The sequence below is a fragment of the Triticum urartu genome, chromosome 3A (genome assembly GCF_056163025.1).
Source record: "Triticum urartu cultivar PI428250 chromosome 3A, HENAU_Tu73, whole genome shotgun sequence".
NCBI classification, from domain to species: Eukaryota; Viridiplantae; Streptophyta; class Magnoliopsida; order Poales; family Poaceae; genus Triticum; species Triticum urartu.
In genome coordinates, this window is record NC_141875.1 from 209,315,627 (window position 1) to 209,336,352 (window position 20,726).

A 20,726-nucleotide genomic window follows, 5' to 3' on the forward strand; every position below is an offset into this window, starting at 1 on the left:
AAGTCCACTTTAGAAAACACAACTGAGCCACTGAGTTCATCAAGCATGTCATCTAATCTAGGAATAGGATGACGATATCGAATTGTAATATTATTGATGGCTCTACAATCAACACACATACGCGAAGTACCGTCTTTTTTAGTAACAAGTAAAATTGGTACAACACATGGACTAAGGGATTCACGAATGTAACCTTTTTCAAGTAGTTCATGAACTTGTCGCTGAATCTCCTTAGTCTCCTCTGGATTAGTCCGGTACGGCGCACGGTTGGGTAATGAGGCGCCAGGGATCAAGTCAATTTGATGTTCAATTCCTCTCATAGGTGGCAGTCCCGGTGGTACTTCCTTTGGAAAAACATCATGATACTCCTGCAAAAGGTCAGCGACAACAGGAGGCAAAGAAGAAGGCATATCCTCAAATGAAAACAAAACTTCTTTGCAAATAAGAGCATAACATTCATCAGTATGAGCATCTAACTCAAAAATTTCAGCACGTGTAGCTAAGAAAGATACACCTTTCAATTTAATTTCTTTAGATGTGCTAGGATCAGATTTGTGCAGCTTATTAAATTGTTCTAACTCATCAGCAACTTTCTGATTTTCAGATTGAGTACACTCAATATTTGTGTTTCTACTAGCCCTAGCAAGATCATCTTTTAAAATTTGCTCAGGAGACATAGGGTGTAGAATGATTTTCTTTCCTTTATGTGTGAGAGTGTACTGATTAGTTCTACCATCATGTAAACATTGTTTATCATATTGCCATGGCCTTCCTAGTAACATAGAACAAGCTTGCATAGGCACAATATCGCAATCAATAGTGTCATGGTATGAACCTAAAGAAAAAGGAACTCTCACCATGCGTGTTACCTGTACCTTTCCACCATCATTAAACCATTGAATGTAGTATGGTTGTGGATGTTGTCGCGAAGGTAGGGAGAGCTTCTCCACCATGTCAATGCTTGCTAAATTGTTACAACTCCCTCCATCAATGATTATGCGAACGGAACGCTCCTTGACGACTCCTTTGATGTGGAAGAGGTTGTGACGTTAATCCTTCTTTGCTTTGACAATCTGAGCACTAAGTACACGATGTGATATAAGACTCATGTACTTATCGGCGTCGTCAGCGGTCACATGTTCTTCCTCTTGCTCCGGTCTTGTGTCATCGTCTTCATGTGTAGCAAGCAAGGCATATGTGTCTTCATCAAAATCACTAGCAGAGTCGTACTCGCCGTCTTCACGAATGATCAATACACGCTTATTAGGACACTCCTTCATGACATGGCCAAATCCCTTGCAAGTGTGGCATTGGATATCCTTTGTTCTTTTGGAGGAAGCGGACGATGACGATGAACTTTTTGTTGGAATTTGTGTAGTACTTTTCAGTGGTGCTGAAGTGTGTGATGCTGAAGTTGATGAAGAAGGCCCCAGTCGAGAGGTTGCAGGTGCTGTTGTAGAGGTGCGAGTGGACGGGGCAGCAGGAGTGCGCGACGCCCATGTGGAAGTACGACCTGCAGAAAAATTAGGACGCAGTCTGGAACGACCCTGCACTTCATGTTCAGCATGTACAGCAAGATGGAATAAACGGGTCATTGAATGATAATCTTTATAAGCAAGTATGTCATAAATTTCTCTATTCAATCCACCCAAGAACCTAGCCATAGAGGCTTCCTCAGTCTCAACTAAACCACAACGTAACATGCCCATTTGCAACTCTTGATAATAGTCTTCCACAGATTTAGATCCTTGGTTCAAGCGTTGTAGTTTATTTAGCAAGTCACGTTCATAATATCTAGGAACAAAGCGGTGACGCATTACTAATTTCAAAGCTTCCCAAGTGGCAGGAATATTATTAGGATGTTTACGACAATGTGCTCTCCACCAAACAGAAGCAAAATCACTAAACTCACTAGTTGCAGCCCTAACTCTTTTATCATCAGGAAAATCATGGCAAGCAAATTTTTGATCAACTAGTAATTCCGAGTCAAGATAAACATCTGGATCATATTTCCCATCAAAAGGAGGCATGACAAATTTAATTCTACCCAAAGAATCGTCATGGCCACGTACCTGAGGACGCTGGTGTCGTCCCATACCTTGTAGATTATTGCGTAGTCGACGATGATCACGATCATTGTTATCATTAACTGCATCAGGATCCTCAGAATCACCATCATAGTTGTCATCTTGGATGTCGTCGGCTATCGAGTTGGCGTTGCGAGGACGGGGCTGGTCGACGGCATCGGTGTATGAAAGAGGGTGCCCCGGGTCTCCTGGGAGTACCCGACGAGCTCGTTGCAGACCTGTGTTGGTGGCTGGAAGATGCGGAGCGGAAGTGGAGGCGGCACCTAGACGGGCATCCTGGGGATCAAGACGTTTCATAATAGATGCAAGTGTTTGGGTGAACGTCTCATTGCTATCCTCGATCGACTTGAGACGCTTATCAAGTGCGCCCTCGAACGATGTGAACCGCTCGGTGTATGCATGCACATCCTCCTCAAGGCGTGCCACCGTGGCTTTCATGTTGTCTTCGTCACCTGCCATGGTTAGGACGGAACAAGAACAAAATCACAAGTATATTGCTCCTACAGTAACTATAGTGAGGCGGTGGAAAATGTGTCTCAACTCTCGAGCAATTACCAAGCTCTTACCAGTTCTTACCGTGCTGCAGTGGTTGTCGGCCGTTGGCGATGTCAAAAGTGATCAAAAGATTGATATAGCGATTACCAAGGGACCGAACAAAATACGATATAGGAAGTGGAGCTTGGTGAAGGTTTCCTCAACTCACAATATGTGGCACAATTAAGCAAAAAGTAATGCAAGCTGAATAATTGCTCAAACTCCTAACTAGTGCTGGCGGTCGACTAGTAAGAGAGAAAACAATCTAAGCCTAGATACTGAGTCACGTGAGTGGGAACCGATGAAAAATTTGAGACAACTCTAATTAGCTAGATATAAGTGAAGTACAAGTAAGTGTACAGCAACGGAGAAAAGACAAATGTCCAGACAGTGTCACTGGGATGATAAAGAATAAGTCCTGGACAGAAGGAAAATAATGCCCAAAAGATGCTAGCCGGCCTGATGTTTTGCAACTTTTTCTTTAACTTTTTTTTTCTTTTTCTTATTTTTCTCTTTTTTTCCACTTTTTTTTCTTTTTTTTTCAAGCCAGTTACTAGCGAGTATACCCAAGATGGCACGTACACAAATTGGCCAAAAGAAGAAACAAAAGTGCCTTGGGCGAGTGCTACAGCAAGGAAAGAAGACTATAAAAGCTAGCTAGATGTGATTTGGAGTTGAGATTAGCCAGTACTAGTCAGCCGGCGGAGATTTTTGGGGTGGCGCGTGGTGGCAGACAAAACATGTGAGATGTCTAGTGCCTCGCGTACGCAAAACCTGGTAGATGGCAAGCACGCACAGCGTCAGACAGAGATAACTGTGCGTCTGGTCGTTCGCGTAACGCTGAGTGCGGTAATGTGGAGAGCGATCGTAATCAACACCTGCCTATTTTTTTTTGGAATTTTCTTCAGAGTGGAAAGTAGCGTTGAGGCAAGGATTATGTGGGTGGACAAAAACAGATTGATCTAGTAGATGATTTGCTCTCCGACTAATCTAAACCAGCACTAATTCTAGGATGAATGCAACCAACAATTCAACTACACAAATACTAGATACAAAAATTGCTAAAGGCGAAAAAGGTAGGTGTAAAGGATGAACTAATCTATTGTTTTTTTTTGGCTTTTTTTTGTGGGTTTATAGGACAGAAAATAACTAATCTAATAAAGCTGTAAATCTCTCACCGATCAACCTGAAAACTGATACCACTTGATGTGACGGCGGCCCGATCTTTCGATGAGAGTGGGAATAATTATCGATTTGGTGGATTTTGACCTTGACGATCCGGCTATACCGTACCCGACGATACGCCTCGACAATCGCTAAACCAATCTCCGATGGTTATTGACCTTGCCGTAGGCACGATCGACCTGAACAACGAGGTTCAAGTTCCTGCAAGCAACCGAAGAACCGGCAAGAACAAAGGTGAATTGCAACTGAAATTGCGGATAATAAACTGAGCACACGAACTAGATGAAAAGTTGGGGTTCCACTGTGGATCTGACAAGGCGGTAGTCCTACACGTCTCGTAGATGCGAATTGTAGCGATGGCTAGACAATACAATAAAACCCGAGTCTAAACCCTAACTTAACCTAGCTATTTATTAAAGCAGATGCCGCCTGGGGCTGATCGGACACCGGTCCGTACGGCGACCGAGTGCTGCACGTAGGAAGTAGTCAAATCGTGTTGGCCCACCATGGCCCAAAACGTGGTGTCTCTTGGTCCATGCAACAAAAATCAATTGGCTTGGGTCTTGTGGCGTCTGCTTCCTATACCATGGCATGCATGATGGATGGGATGGATGGTGCGGTGTGTGCATGCATGCAAGGACGGTTGAGAGCATGCACGCAAAGAGTGTTGTTCCATTTGGTTTAAAGGCTCCTCTTCAATTGATTGTTTGATCCCTTGGTTTCTGAGTACAATTAAATCAGAACATGAGTGTAATATCATATTCTCGTTAGCTAAATCATATGTACAAATGAGCGATAGTACCTGGCCATTTATTTGTCTCGCTCGCGCTCTAGTAATAGGACCAGGTGGAATAACTGATGTAGGAGTCGCGGCGGGTGTAACAATAGAAGAGATGTCCTCATCAGTAGGGAGCTCTGTATTAGAGTCTCTAGGCATGTACAACCCTGTTTCGTTCGTACGCGTGACTGGAACGGCGGAACTTTGAGGAGGTGTATGTGGGCACTCATGAGCCAGCGCGGGACTCAAGAGGCCCTAACTCAAGGCGGGTTGCGCTTGAACTTTGGCATGAGGCTCGCGTAAGAAACATGTCTGGTGGGAGTGGCCTACGCTGGGTGAACCTCCGGAGGTCGTCGCATGAGAAGGTCGAGCACCAAGGACCCAAAGGAGGTGACGTGAACGGGGCCGGCCCACCAGACAGAGCTCGATCGCTTGGGTTTATCAACGCTGTAGGGGCGGACCTGAGCAAAGACGCCGTGTCAAGTCTTATCATGCAAGAACCCGAGGAAGGACATCCGGCGTGGCTCCCGTGATGGCGAAGCGCCAGACTGCGGTTGTATGAACCGGGCCGCGCGCCCTTACTCATCCGCTCTCGATTAGCTCACGCAAGGACAAGGCACCGAGGACCCCGAGAGGTGACGTGTGTCGGCGTCCTAGGAACGGGGGTACCCAGACTTGCCTACCTGCGGCCCACGGCGTGGCTCTACCGGCGGCCCGATACGGCCCGTCTTCATCAGCAACCACTCAAGACCCTCGCGAGGGGCCAAGCCTCGTGAGGCGGACGACTCTGGACCTCCTCAGGGGCAGCCTCGCTAGGATGGCTCCCGAGGAGCAGAGATACCTATGCAAGGGGCACCTCGCGAGGTTCATGTGACATGAGCCATGAAGACCGAAGCCAGGCGGGCGCCAGCAGGTGCAGAGTACCAGTTTCCTCCTTGGTGCTAAAGAGGCAGGCGCAGGCGAGGAGTCCCGAGGCATCAGGCAAAGGTTTCCCTATCGGTGCAACGAGACCAAGACCAGCGGGACGGCAGGACGGAGGTCACCCTGGAGCCCACAGCTGCATCACCACCAGAGCCTTTGGCAGGCAAAGACCATCTTTTGTCAGGATAACTTGTACTAGTTGTCTCCCTTCAAAATTGGCCGTTGTGGGATCCCTTCCCGCCTAACATTTGGAAAGAGGACCAATGCCTCTATAAATAGGGCTAGCCACCACCATAGCAAGGGGGATCATTCGGACCATCCTCAGACACACCAGCTCATCGAGCTCAAGAGCACCTCTCCTCAGGAGGCTGTTCATCCACTGTACTAATTCATCCTCAGCCCACGAGGCAATCCACCACACCACACTGGAGTAGGGTATTACACCATAACGGTGGCCCGAACTAGTATAAACCCTCGTGTCTCTTGTTCCTTGGGTTCGACGAGCTAGGCCTTGAGAATCGTTGCGAGAGAGAGCTAGGAAGAGAGAGAGATCTTCGTGCGCATCCCAGAGTTCGAACCTCAAGGGTTTGCCGGAACCCCGAATTCGACATTTGGCGCGCGAGGTAGGGGTGCGCCGAGGATCCGCTCCTTCGCCGGCTTCACCTCCCTGTTCGGCCCCTCATGGCCGGCGCCGCTCCTCTGACTGGACCGACGGACACCCGTGACGGCGCCATGGGGCTCAGGGCCCTCACCCCCGCCTTACGACGGGTGCGGTGGCCGCACAAGTTCCGGCCGGAGATGCCACCTCGCTATCACGGCGCGGCGGATCCGTCGACCTTCTTGCCGGCGTACGAGGAGGCCGTTCTGGAGGCTGGAGGCGACGACAAGGTCATGGCCAACTAGTTCCCCATGGCTGTTGTAGGGTAAAACCCTAGAGGGGATCTTTTCACACTTGGAGGGGGAAAAGAGGAAGAACACTCAAGAACACAAGACACAAAACACTCAAACAAACCCAAATATCACATCCACTAGAGTAGCACACATGAGATCCACAAGATTACATGAACAATTCAAGGAAAATAGCACTAGGTAAGTTCTTCTCACTAGGTGAGGTCTTGATATTGATCTTCTCCAAGAGGAGGGCTTGATAATCCCAAGGATTCTTCCCAAGAGGGGTCTAGATCTCCAAGAGGAGGGGGTACAAGGAGCAAAGTTGACAAATGTCTCACATATACTTTGCTAACCCTAACAAAATGGTCTAGGTACGGAATATATAGGTGGCTGGAGGTGAGGGACGAGGTGGATGAAGAGGAGGCCCAAACAGCAATCACATCTGTCCATCTAGTAGGCCCGTGTGCATGGGGTAAGTTGGGCCCATGCGCATGAGGGTCCCGTGGGCACGGTACAAGTCTATGCGCACGGGGTGCTCCAGCTCCAGCTCCCTGTGTAGTCCGTGCGCATGGGGTCTTCGAGGCCCGTGGGCACGGGTCGCCTGGGAGGTGAAGAGTTGATCTTGTTGCACTCCTTCTTCCTCCTTGTGGCCTTGGGGTCCTTCTCCTTGGCCTCCGGTGTAACACCCACAATGCGGCTATATGTCCCATGTGTCGGGGCACGACTTAGAGGCATAGCCGCATGGTAGGTTTGTCGCAAGAGGGGTAATCTTCACACAATCCCATGTACTGAATAGAAAGGGATAAGAGTTGGCTTACAATCCCCACTTCACACAAATACAAGTTAAACATACATCATCCAGAATACAATCAAGGTCCTACTACGAAACCAAAAAAAAAGAAGAAAACCCCAAATGCTAGATCCCCGATCGTCCCAACTGGGCTCCACTACTGATCAACCGGACAAGACACAAAACAACGATCAAGAACTTCATCGAGCTCCCACTTCAGCTCGGTTGTGTCACCTGCACTGGTATCATCGGCACCTGCAACTTATTGGAAGTATCTATGAGCCACGAGGACTCAGCAATCTCACACCCGCGAGATCAAGACTATTTAAGCTTATGGGTAGGAAAGGGTAATGAGGTGGAGCTGCAGCAAGCACTAGCATATATGGTGGCTAACATATGCAAATAAGAGCGAGAAGAGAAGCAACACAAAATTCCCATCTGCCCATAACCGCGGGCATGGCTTTCGAAAGTTCAAACCCTGCAGGGGTGTCCCAACTTAGCCCATCACAAGCTCTCACGATCAACGAAGGATATATCTTCTCCCAGGAAGACCCGATCAAACTCGGAATCCCGGTTACAAGACATTTCGACAATGGTAAAACAAGACCAGCAAAGCCGCCCGATGTGCCGACAATCCCGATAGGAGCTGCACATATCTCGTTCTCAGGGCAACACCGGATAGGTCAAGCTACTAGTAAAACCAGCCCTCGAGTTGCCTCGAGGTGGCCCCGCAGGCTGCCCGGTTCGGACCAACACTTAGACAAGCATTGGCCCGGGGGGGGGGGGGTTAAAATAAAGATGACCCTCGGGTCGGCTGACCCAAGGGAAGGGTAATAGGTTGTTGGGCAAATGTAAAACCAAGGTTGGGCCTTGCTGGAGGAGTTTTATTCAAAGCGAACTGTCAAGGGGTTCCATAACACCCAACCGCGTAAGGAACGCAAAATCAAGGAACATAACACCGGTATGACGGAAACTAGGGCGGTAAGAGTGGAACAAAACACAGGCATAAGGCCGAGCCTTCCACCCTTTACCAAGTATATAGATGCATTAATTAACATAATAGATATTGTGATATCCCAACATATCCATGTTCCAACATGGAACAAACTTCAGCTTCACCTGCAACTAGCAACGCTATAAGAGGGGCTGAGCAAAAGCGCTAACATAGCCAAACAACGGTTTGCTAGGAACGGAGGGTTAGAGGCTTGACATGGCAATATGGGAGGCATGATATAGCAAGTGGTAGGTATCGCAACATAGCAAAAGAGTGAGCAACTAGCAAGCAAAGATAGAAGTGATTTCGAGGGTATGGTCATCTTGCCTGAAATCCCGCAAGGAAGAAGAACGAGTCCATGAAGGAGACAAGCGGGCGTAGTCGAACGGATCCTCACAACTCCGGAACGGAACCGAAGCTAACGGGAGAAGCAACCCGGAAAGAAGCAAGCAACATCATAAACAACCATCACATAAACATGGCATGATGCACAACCAAGTATGATGCATGTCCGGTTTAATGATTCATGGCATGGCAAAGTGCACAAACAATACTACAAATTAAGTGGAGATCAATATGCAACGAGTTGCATATTGACAAAACACCACGTGACTTATTTAGTTCTCTCCTGTTTATGTACCCAACACTATTAAATGTTGATTAACATGGCAAGAGGTGAAGCATAAGTAAACTACACATTTAAGCAAGTTTAAATGAGGCCGGAAACAACAACAACAATTCCCGGAAAATCCTCATATGCATATTTATGGATTTGGTACTGTTCTTCCCTAAAACATATTTTAGAGTTGTTAAACATGCAAAGTAAAGCCACCATGTTAAACTAGGCATTTTTCTACCCCTTTTACATATAAAGTTTGTTAGGTTTGGAGCTACGGTTATTTAGTTATGAATTAAAGCATTTTAACATGGCATACGAGCAAAATTAATCAAACAACATTTTAAACATGTTAAACATGGATGAAAGCTGGATATTATGGAACTAGACAAGATTCTAAGCATTTTTCATATATAATGTTTTTACAAATGATGCGCGGTTGATGAGTTAGGATATGCATGAAGTGCAAAGGCTTTTCTGTAAAACTGCAATACTCTGGAAAATAGACAAATTCGTCGATCTAAAAAAACCTAAACAGGCCGAAACTAACACTGGAGCAGGCCCAATAGAAGAAAAAACAAAGGGGCGCTTGGGGGGTTTCTCACCATGGGCCAAGCCCAGTCGGTGAAAGAGGCAGGCCGGCGGGCGCTGGCTGGGCCGGCAGGCGCCTTACAGCCGCGGCATCCCACACAGACGAGCAGAGGAGGCTCGCGTGGGTGACGTGGAGCGGGTCCACGCTGGATGTGCACGAAACGCACGCGGTCGTGGTCAACGCCCGAGGACGAGAGCGTTCGCCGTCTCCTCGACGAACCGGAGGCGGACGAGGCAGGGGTTGCGGGGAGACTGGCCGGAACTTGGCGACGGCAAGGCAAGCGAAGGCGGCGGCGCCAGGTAGGATCTGGGCGGAGGCGAGGTCTCTGGTCAGCGGCTCTGGTGGCCGGAGGAAGCGGGTGCGCTCGGGCGCTCATGCAGAGGAGGGAGAGGTGGTCGGGGACGCGGGGTGCACGGCGGGAACCGGCCGGGGAAGAGATGATGCTCGACGTGGAACCGCGGCGGCGCAGCGGGTCCAGGCGGAAGGCGCGGAGCTGAACGGCGGGGGTCCTACAGGTCCTTTCTCCGACTTGCAGAAGAGCGAGCGGCGCCATGTCCCTCTTCGGCAACGGCGGCGGTGGCACTCGGGGCTCCGGCGTACGAGAGGCTCAGGCAGAGGAGGAGCGGATCCGAACGTGGGGAGCTCGTTCCCGGCGGCAGAGAAGGAGATCCAGCCGGTGAGCTCGAACGGTGGCGGTGAGGTTCCTGTGATCCACGGGAGAGAGAACCATGAGAGGAGGAGAAGAAACGAGATGGGAAAAAAAGGCAGGAGAGGGAAGGGCATGGGACGGCGGAGCACTGGCCTGGCCGATGAGGGTCGGCAAGGGCAATGTCGTGCTCGAGGACGAGCTCGGGCGTGGAGCGGAACCATGGAAGAAGGGGGCTTGCGGGAGCTGCAGGGAGCACCTCCTGGACGTTGGATCTCTATCCAAGGGTCCAGATGGATGGATCTGGAGGTTGGGTGGTGGCTGGACGGGAACCGGATCCTCTAACATTAAAAAGGAATGTCACGGTGCTACAGTGTTAGACTAGTGTAAAACAAAGAAGGAAAGTTAGGGACAGTTAGTAGATAATTAATAGGTTGTTTACTACTGGTATTACTGTAGATATAAATAATTTAAATTTTATTTTATTTCACCATCAATTTATTTGTATGTAATTACTATAAATGTACACCGTAGATCATCAATTTGCAAATTAATTTAAGTCGTTTTAGACATAATCATATGAATTGAAAGAAGGAAAGTTAGGGTACTGTAGCTTCTCTAACATTGCTTCTCAATGTTAGAGGATCCGCTTCCGGCTGGACGAGGAGGAAGGTTGGTGGCTGGTTGGTTCGGCGCTGAAAACAAGGGAGAGTGGCGGCGGCCGAAAAGGAATGATGGGACAAGCCTTCTCGAATTTAGGGTATGGTCTGATTTGGCTAGGGGTTGCTCTATATATAAGGAAATGAGGGAGTTTTTAGGGTAGATTCGGACCCTCCGATCAAAATTGGGCGGTGGAGAAAAATAGGCTAGGGAGTCCAAATAAGAAAACGATGATGTTTTATAGATGTTTGGGGATGATCCAGATCCAACGGTGACGACTGCCCGGGTCGGGTTCGGGACAACTTTCGGACGCGCGCGAGGAGGGCCGCGGGCTGACGAGAGAGGTTAGGTTGGGCCTGACGGTGAGTGGTAGTGGGCTGTGCAGAAAGCCTTGGGCTGAGAGAAGAGAAGAGAGAGACCCGACGACTGTTTCCGGAGACCGAAAACGTCCGACGTTTGACCGGCTATATTGCCGCTATAAATATCCGTTGGGGCATCAAACGGACTCCGATTGCGATGAAACTTAGCAGGCGGTCTACCTACACTATAACAAGACCGCACGCCAACTCTCATCCCATTCCGAGAACATTCTCCGGCCACTTATAAAATACTATTTCGGATGTGCCGCGGGCGCGTGCAAGTGTGTCTAGGCTCAGAACAGACAACAGGGAGAACTGGGAGAACCCGGGCGGATGCAAGTTTTGAAAACAAGATGATGCAATACACATGATGACATGATGAAATGCAACACGCAAGCAAATGACATGGCAACGTCGGCGAATAACTGGAAGACACCTGGCGCATCGGACTCGGGGCATCACATCCGGGATGCTCCCCAACTGCTTGTTAGCGGTCGTCCTCGTACCCAGTGATGCACAATGATCTATGGTGAGGTAGCAACCAAGTCCTATAGATATTCATGTAACTCTTGAAGAGGAGCGGGTTCACCTTAAGTCCGGTAGGTCCACTTGGGGCTTGATGTGCTATGAAGGTGTACATGGAGATGACCGTGGGATGCTTCGCATCATCCCCTCCCCCTTGGGAAAGATCCGACCTCGGATCGTAAACCATATCTCCATGTACACGGTAGGCATGGATGTACTTGTTTTCAAACGGAGTGTATGTGGTGGCACCACCTTATGAACCCTTCAAAATGAAAGAACATGAGAATCACTCGGAAAAACAAATGAGGTGAAATACCTATCATTCGTGTGGTGAAATACCCAACAAGTGGTTTCATCATTCTTATCATAAGAAAGGACAAGGAGTGGTAGGGTATGAAAGCATATGATGCAACTACATCCAAAGAGATTAAGCTCAATCAAACAAGCATGCATCACAAGTAATATGTCCAAATCTCCGAGATCGATAAGTGAATAAGAATGGAACATGTGTGATGCGACAAAGCAAGTAATCATATGCATCAAGTTATGCAAGCTAGTAGTGCAAAGTTGCAACAAACTAGAGGTAATCATGGCAATCATGTCATGGGTGCAAATAGTGGGCATATAAAATGCGCATGACATATCACAATCATGAAAACAAGATATGAGCAAAGTAGGTTCATGGTGTTTGCAAGAAGTCCTATGTAAGTAGCAATGGGACATCATGACTCTCCCAACATAATAAGCATCAATAGCATGAGGCACATGATAAACATGGTGATAGCAACAAGGATCTCCACCAAGCATGCAAATACACATAGGAGTAGCATAATGGTGAACCATGGGTAGATGCAAGCAAGGATCACAATTGCATGGCAAAATCATGTAAAGAGGCATAACATGCAAAGTGAACAAGATACAATGGGCATAAAGTAACAAGTGATATATAGCCCAAAGCCGTGTGTGAGACAAGTAAAAGGAATGCGCGAAGTCGTTGCGCGAAGAGAATGGTGGTAAGGATAGTCCACGGGATCCCAAGTCATCATTGCTCTCTAGAGCTCGTTTCGACAACTCATAGGATTGTGAGGTTGACGAGTGTTCATGAGTACCTACACAAAAGAAAGGTAAAGGAGAAATTGTGTGTGCGTGGTAGATGTACACATCATCCACCATGATGCACACGTGCTTGTGTTGGTTAGCACAAAATAGCCAATGCTTAAATAAATGAGTTGCATGATATTAAAACATGTCATCCATCCTAAGAGGTTTGTTGTTATGTATAGCATAATGGAGACTCAAAGGATGTAATGCATCACTCGCAATATCTAGAGCATTGTGAGGAATGGTATGCATGTGGTGCACACAAGGGATGTAATCATGCAGTACACAATAATTTTCATGGCATGGCATATGAGATGAATTGCACAAGTCATGTAAAGGAAGCATGGCAATATCATCACATGAAAAACAAAGCCAATGACCATCGTCTCGTCATCTATGCCATATGTGCAAATAGGATTTATTTTAATGGGGCAAGCATAGTTAATATGTTGAGATTGAAATGATGCAATATGGGATATCTCACTCATAGCATATGACAAGTTCAATGGATTGTCAAACATGATGTGACCAAAAGAATTTTCACATGATATCCTATGGAGCATGGCATCACAACTAGGCAATTCAACATGCTCATCATCATATTCATCATAAATAGGTGGCACATCTAAGCATGTAGAAGACATAGTATGTGGTGAATCCATAAGGTGATCATCATCATGCAAGCAATTGATGTGAAGATAGTTCACTAGTGGGACAAGCTAAGCACCATCACCTATGTTACCTTTGGAGCTCCACTCATGTGGTGTAGGTGAGGTGTCGAAGACCGAGTTGTGGTCATTTTCATCATGATGGAACCATGTGGGGGTGCGTCATCGCCCACCATGGCCATCGTCGTCGCCGTTAGAGGTATGGGCTCGTCGAGGATAGGCATGTCGTCGAGTAGGAGACCTAGCACCAAAGAGGAAAACACACCCGGAGTAGAGGTTAAGTCGTTAGAAATCATAGTGGCCTCACGTGTTGACTCAACTACCTCACTCACTAAGTGTTGTGGCTCACTCACTCCCGGTAATATGCTCTCACTCATATGGTTGGTGGAGTCACTCATGCTCTCAACCTCACATAGGATGTGTGGCATACTCTCGTGTGTGGGGCTAGTGGTGGTCACACTCATCCTCTCATAGGAAATGCTCTCAATGTCACATATGGTGGAGTCACTCATATCACTCATGGTGGGGTGGCTCTCCTCACATGGGAAATGGGGCATCTCGTCATATGTGGGTGTCGGAGAGATGTAGATGCAAAAGTCTCCATGCTCAATCATGTCGTGGTCGTAGCCGTGGATGAAGGCCGAAGATGGCACATCATCACTCTCCTCCAAGACCAAAGATAAGGTCTCATGTGCGGTGTCATAGCTAGACTCGGAGTATGAGTCCCAATGGAGCGCCGTCTTCATGTTGTTGAAGGGGTTTGCGCTCATCGCCGTGGTCGAAGGGGATGGCCTTTGCTTGACCGTCTTGTCGCCATCTTGTATTCCCATATGATGTGGCACCTCGTAGCTCATCTCCATGACCGAAGGGAAGTTCCCATGCTCGGCTGTCTTCCATGAGGGACTTCTGAAGACGGAAGTGTCGCCCTCACTCGTAGGTGATCGCCTTGGACTTGATGATGTCGAAGTAGGTGTACTCGTGGGAAGTAGGCGAAGATGTCGTACGTCCAAAGGCGAAGATGCCTTGATAGCACTTGGCGAAGATGCCACAGTTGTTGAAGAGGCCACAACTTTGTTGTCGATGTTGTGGTTCTGTAAGGCCCGTGCGCACGAGGGCGTTGGAGGCCGTGTGCACGGGGTCCCGTGTGCATGGGGGTCCAAGGCCCGTGTGCACGGGGTGGCAGAGAAGCCATCTCTCGTCCTGAAGGTCGCTCTTCATGGTCTTGTCTGTGGTCTTGGCGGTCGCCTCGAAGATGATGACGGTGCCGCATGGTACTTGTATCGTGTGGCCGTAACGAAGATTTGCGACTTGAGCGTCTCCGCCTGAAGATGACGAAGAGGAAGAAGACTTGTAGTTGGCCCACACGTGTCTGATGTCATCCAATTGTGCGTCCAACTTGGTGTCGATGTAGTCCCTGGTCCGTGCTCCACGTTGGTGAATATCAACGGTGAGTCGCTCAATGCCTCGCATTGCTCGTTGTGGTCCGAAGATGGGCGTTTTGGTGTTGTAGTTGTCGGTGTCAAAACCGGCGGATCTCGGGTAGGGGGTCCCGAACTGTGCGTCTAAGGCGGATAGTAACAGGAGGCGGGGGACACAATGTTTACCCAGGTTCGGGACCTTGCGATGGAGGTAATACCCTACTTCCCGCTTGATTGATCTTGATGATATGACTATTACAAGAGTTGATCTACCACGATATCGGAGAGGCTAAACCATAGAAGTTAGCATATGGTATGATTGTTCTTGTCCTACGGACTAAAACCCTCTGGTTTATATAGACACCGGAGGGGCTAGGGTTACACAGAGTCGATTATAAGGGAGGAGATATACATATCCTAATTGCCAAGCTTGTCTTCCACGCAAAGGAGAGTCCCACCCGGACACGGGATGAAGTCTTCAATCTTGTATCTTCATAGTCCAACAGTCCGACTAAAGTATATAGTCCGGCTGTCCGAGGACCCCCTAATCCAGGACTCCCTCAGTAGCCCCTGAACCAGGCTTCAATGACGACGAGTCCGGCGCGCAGATTGTCTTCGGCAATGCAAGGCGGGTTCCTCCTCCGAATACTCCATAGAAGATTTTGAACACAAGGATAGTGTTCGGCTCTGCAAAACAAATTCACATACCACCGTAGAGAGTATAATATTTCCACAAATCTAATTTGCTGACAACTTTTCATAACGTGACATCACGCCATGGCCCCGGTTATTATTCGAACCATTTTTCTCAACCAGCTACTGCACATATTGCGAGGCGGTTTTCTTGGCACGTCTTGTCGAAGTAGAGATCTTGTCCCCTTATCCTGAGATCCTCATCAGTACAGGTGTGGGTAACCCAACCGTGCCATCAATCATGACGCTTGGGGAATAAGCGAGTTTTACCAGGCAAGTGGGGAGGCACGCAGTTTCTACCGCCCTTATAAAGGGACAAGGACTCCTCTTTTTTACCCACGCCTTCTTCTTCCCTGCCCATCCATTCTCGCGCACTCGAGCTCCAGCTCCCAAGTTCGCATCTTCTCCAAAAGAACACTCCGAACATGTCTGGAGCAGGAGGCAAGTGGATGGCCTCATCTGTTACGGAGGAGAACATCACGAAGCTCCGGGAAGCCGGATACCTGGTCGTATATATTGCGCACCGACTCCCAGACGTGGGGCAGATCGTTCCTACCCCCGAGCCCCACGAAAGGGTTGTATTCCTTACCCATTTCGTCCACCGGCTGGGTTTTCCCCTCCACCCATTTGTTCGCGGGCTCATGTTCTACTACGGGCTGGACTTCCATGATCTGGCCCCCAATTTCATCCTCAACATCTGGCGTTTATCATCGTGTGCGAGGCCTTCCTCCGCATCAAGCCCCACTTCGGCCTGTGGCTGAAGACCTTCAATGTTAAACCGAAGGTGGTGGTCGGCCAGCAAGTGGAGTGCGGAGGCACCATGGTGGGCAAGATGCCCAACGTCACCTGGCTCGAAGACTCCTATGTGGAGACCGTAAAGGGGTGGCAATCGGGGTGGTTCTACATCACCGAGCTGCGTGACACCAACAGGGCGGCGGCCCCCGAATTCCGATCTGGCATCCCCATGCGGCTCACCTCCTGGAAAGAGAAGGGCTTATCTTGGGGTTCATCGGTGGAGCTGATCGGACTCCAGAACTGTGTTAAAAACATGATAAGCAAGAAAATCAAGCTTGTCAACATGGTCTAGGTCATGCTCTTCCACCGGATCCTCCCGTGTCAAAGACAGGCATTCAATATGTGGGAGTTCGACTCGGCAAGGCACCAGATGATGCAAGAGCTCTTTGACATGACGGACCAAGACATCTGTAGGGTGCTGTTCAAGTCTGCCGAGGTACCTCCTTCTCTTACCGAGGACCGCGGACTCAGTGCAAAGCGCCCGGCTAATCCGGTAAGCTCCTTATATCTCATAAGGTGTTTCTTTCCCTAGTATGATTATGTGAGGGATCTGAACCTCCACATTATTTGACAGGAATGGGTCGCGACAGCGGAGCGGATCGATTGTCCGGCCCCACTGCCCGAAGATCCAGCAAGTACTCTCCTGACGGAGATGCTGGTTCCGGCACCCTATGAGGCGCCGAAGAAGAAGGCCAAGAAGAAGGCCGCGGGGACCAGGAAAGGTCTCCGGCGCAAGGTTGTATCGGAATCGTCGTCCGATAACACCGAGACGCCCTCCTCCCCCGAAGACGAGGAGGAGGAAGAGGAAAATTCTCCCCATCCGGTTGGGGGAGATAAGAAAAGGAAGGCCGCCCCATCCGGGGAGGCCGAAGGGTCCAAGAAGGGAAGAGCCCTCCTTCCGGACCGTTCCACCACGGCCACGTTCAACGACGAGGAGTGGTTGCCCATGGACAAGCCCCTGGCGAAGTCGTAAGTATCCGGATACCATAACAGTTCTGGTATATTTCGTTTTATTGTTTCTTATCATGCCGAACATGATCATGCAGCCCACCGAAGGACCGTCTCGACGTATCCTCTTCGGATGGGTCTCTGGGCCTGTCGGAGATGAACAGTGATTCGCTCCCGACCGCCTCCTCCCCTCGCCCAACGGACGATGCCGAGGTGTTGTCCTGAAGGGCACCAAGCCAAGGGAAGGTAGTTCTGGGGGCGCCCCAAGGCGACCTCCCAGACGCCGGGCGCATGGGAGGCAAGGCTCCCATGGGCCCTAATGACGGGGGCAGCAAGTCCGGCCCCGGCCGAATACTGCGCCAGAACCTCCCGTGGTTTCGGACTCCGTCGGGCGACCCCTCACTAAGGGTGGGGGGGGGGGGGGCGAGCCGTCTATGCCGATGGCCTCTGTCCATCCAGAGGCACCGAACAACTTGCTGGAAGCGCTTCGCGGCGCTTCCATTGACGAAGAGCACCGCACTGTTATGACTGCGGTGGTAGAGAAGGTTTAGTCCGCTAAAAGCAGACTGACTGAAGCCTGTGCCAGCCTCCTAACAGGCTTTGAGGTAAGTAATCAATTTATAAGAAAATGTTATAGCATAGACAGTAGCCCCTGATGCTCTGTTTGGCGTTCGCAAAGAAAGGCCGAACAGAGGATCAAATAATAATCACAGGAGTCTAATCAGAATGTGTCTTATGTGAATAATTAGGCTTCGCTGCTGGCCGCTGCCGCTCGCACTGCAGAGGTCTCCACACTGAAGCGGGACCTTGGGCGGTCTGAAAAAGAGCTCGGCCTTACCAAGAGGCAGCTCGAAGAGAACAAAGGTAAGGAATACCCGTCCGTATATTGATAAGGAATAAAAAAGAATGTGGTTGTTAAGTCACTGGATCATCACGAATTTTGCTAGGGGCCACGACCGAAGTGGCGACCCTGAAGGAGGCGCTGTCCGAGGCCGAAGACAAAGCGGCCAAGGAGCGCACCGAGCGCGAGAAGCAAGAGGCTCAAGTCGGCGAGGTGCAGCAAGAGCTCCAGGATTTCGTAAAAAATACGAGTCCTTGGAGCGTGACTCTAAGATGGAAGGGTCTGAGCTTGCGAAGGCCCTTGAGAACACATAAAATGCCAAGGCCGAAGCCCACAAGGCCCTCCAGGAGCTTCGGGCGGTCCAGAAGATAGCGGCGGGTAAGGAATTCGTTATGCAAAGCAAGCATGTGAAGGAAACTTTCCTTTTACTTACCCGAGTTCGGAGCTCTCCAGGAGCGTTCGCAGATCTTCCCCGCAGTGTATCCGATGCCGCGGAATTTTACCGGGCCGAGGAAGGGAGCTCGACGGAGAAGTTGTTCTGGTCTCAGTATACTGGGACCGAACATCCGATGCCCTTGAGCGACCAGTTGAAGCAATTGGTCGAGCTCCACAAGGCGGGCGAACAGGACATGAAGGGCCTCATAGTCCGGATGTGGCCTGGCGTGTTGGAAATATGCCCTAGAGGCAATAATAAAAGCATTATTATTATATTTCCTTGTTCATGATAATTGTCTTTATTCATGCTATAATTGTGTTATCCGGAAATCGTAATACATGTGTGAATAATAGACACCAACATGTCCCTAGTAAGCCTCTAGTTGACTAGCTCGTTGATCAACAGATAGTCATGGTTTCCTGACTATGGACATTGGATGTCATTGATAACGGGATCACATCATTAGGAGAATGATGTGATGGACAAGACCCAATCCTAAACATAGCATAAGATCGTATAGTTCGTTTGCTAGAGTATTCCAATGTCAAGTATCTTTTCCTTAGACCATGAGATCGTGTAACTCCCGGATACCGTAGGAGTGCTTTGGGTATACCAAACGTCACAATGTAACTGGGTGACTATAAAGGTATACTACGGGTATCTCCGAAAGTGTCTGTTGGGTTGACACGGATCAAGACTGGGATTTGTCACTCCGTATGACGGAGAGGTATCACTGGGCCCACTCGGTAATGCATCATCATAATGAGCTCAAAGTGACCAAGTGTTTGGTCACGGGATCATGCATTACGGTACGAGTAAAGTGACTTGCCGGTAACGAGATTGAACGAGGTATTGGGATACCGACGATCGGATCTCGGGCAAGTAACATACCGATTGACAAAGGGAATTGTATACGGGGTTGCTTGAATCCTCGACATCGTGGTTCATCCGATGAGATCATCGAGGAGCATGTGGGAGCCAACATGGGTATCCAGATCCCGCTGTTGGTTATTGGCCGGAGAGCGATCTCGGTCATGTCTACATGTCTCCCGAACCCGTAGGGTCTACACACTTAAGGTTCGGTGACGCTAGGGTTGTAGGGATATGTATATGCAGTAACCCGAATGTTGTTCGGAGTCCCGGATGAGATCCTGGACGTCACAAGGAGTTCCAGAATGGTCCGGAGGTAAAGAATTATATATAGGAAGTACTATTTCGGGCATCGGGACAAGTTTCGGGGTCACCGGTATTGTACCGGGACCACCGGAAGGGTCCCGGGGGTCCACCGGGTGGGGCCACCTGTCCCCGGGGGCCACATGGGCTGTAGGGGGTGCGCCTTGGCCTACATGGGCCAAGGGCACCAGCCCCAAGAGGCCCATGCGCCTAGGGTTTCAAGGAGGGAAGAGTCCTACGAGGGGAAGACACCTCCTAGGTGCCTTGGGGAGGAGGGATTCCTCCCCTTGGCCGCACCCCCCTAGGAGATTAGATCTCCTAGGGCCGGCGCCCCCCCTTGGCCCTCCTATATATAGTGGGGGAGATGGAGGACTTCTTACCTTTTGCCTTTGGTGCCTCCCTCTCCCTCTCCAACACCTCCTCCTCCTCCATAGTGCTTGGCGAAGCCCTGCCGGAGTACTGCAGCCCCATCACCACCACGCCGTCGTGCTGCTGCTGGAGCCATCTCCCTCAACCTCTCCTTCCCCCTTGCTGGATCAAGAAGGAGGAGACGTGGCTGTTCCGTACGTGTGTTGAACGCGGAGGTGCCGTCCGTTCGGTGCTAGGATCTTCGGTGATTCGAATCACGTCGAGTACGACTCCCTCATCCCCGTTCTTTGAACGCTTCCGCTCGCGATCTACAAGGTACGTAGATGCATCTAATCACTCATTGCTAGATGAACTCCTAGATGGATCTTGGTGAAACCGTAGGAAAATTTTTGTTTTCTGCAACGTTCCCCAACAGTGGCATCATGAGCTAGGTCTATGCGTAGTTCTCTTGCACGAGTAGAACACAATTTGTTGTGGGCGTTGATGTTGTCAACTTTCTTGCCACTACTAGTCTTATCTTGCTTCAACGGTATTGTGGGATGAAGCGGCCCGGACCAACCTTACACGTACGCTTACGTGAGACCGGTTCCACCGACTAACATGCACAAGTTGCATAAGGTGGCTGGCGGGTGTCTGTCTCTCCTACTTTAGTTGGAGCGGATTCGATGAAAAGGGTCCTTATGAAGGGTAAATAGAAGTTGACAAA

At 49.5% G+C, this 20,726-nt stretch overlaps 1 long non-coding RNA gene across 1 annotated transcript; it reads right to left on the minus strand.

Annotated features, from left to right (window-relative positions):
• Nucleotides 1-4,087: 4,087 nt before the first annotated feature.
• Nucleotides 4,088-10,642, minus strand: LOC147979228 (uncharacterized). The gene is made up of 2 exons (XR_015618589.1): nt 9,402-10,642; nt 4,088-8,598 (listed from the first exon to the last, which is right to left on the minus strand). It is a non-coding gene; the product is annotated as an uncharacterized LOC147979228 (long non-coding RNA).
• Between the last annotated feature and the right edge of the window lie 10,084 nt (nt 10,643-20,726).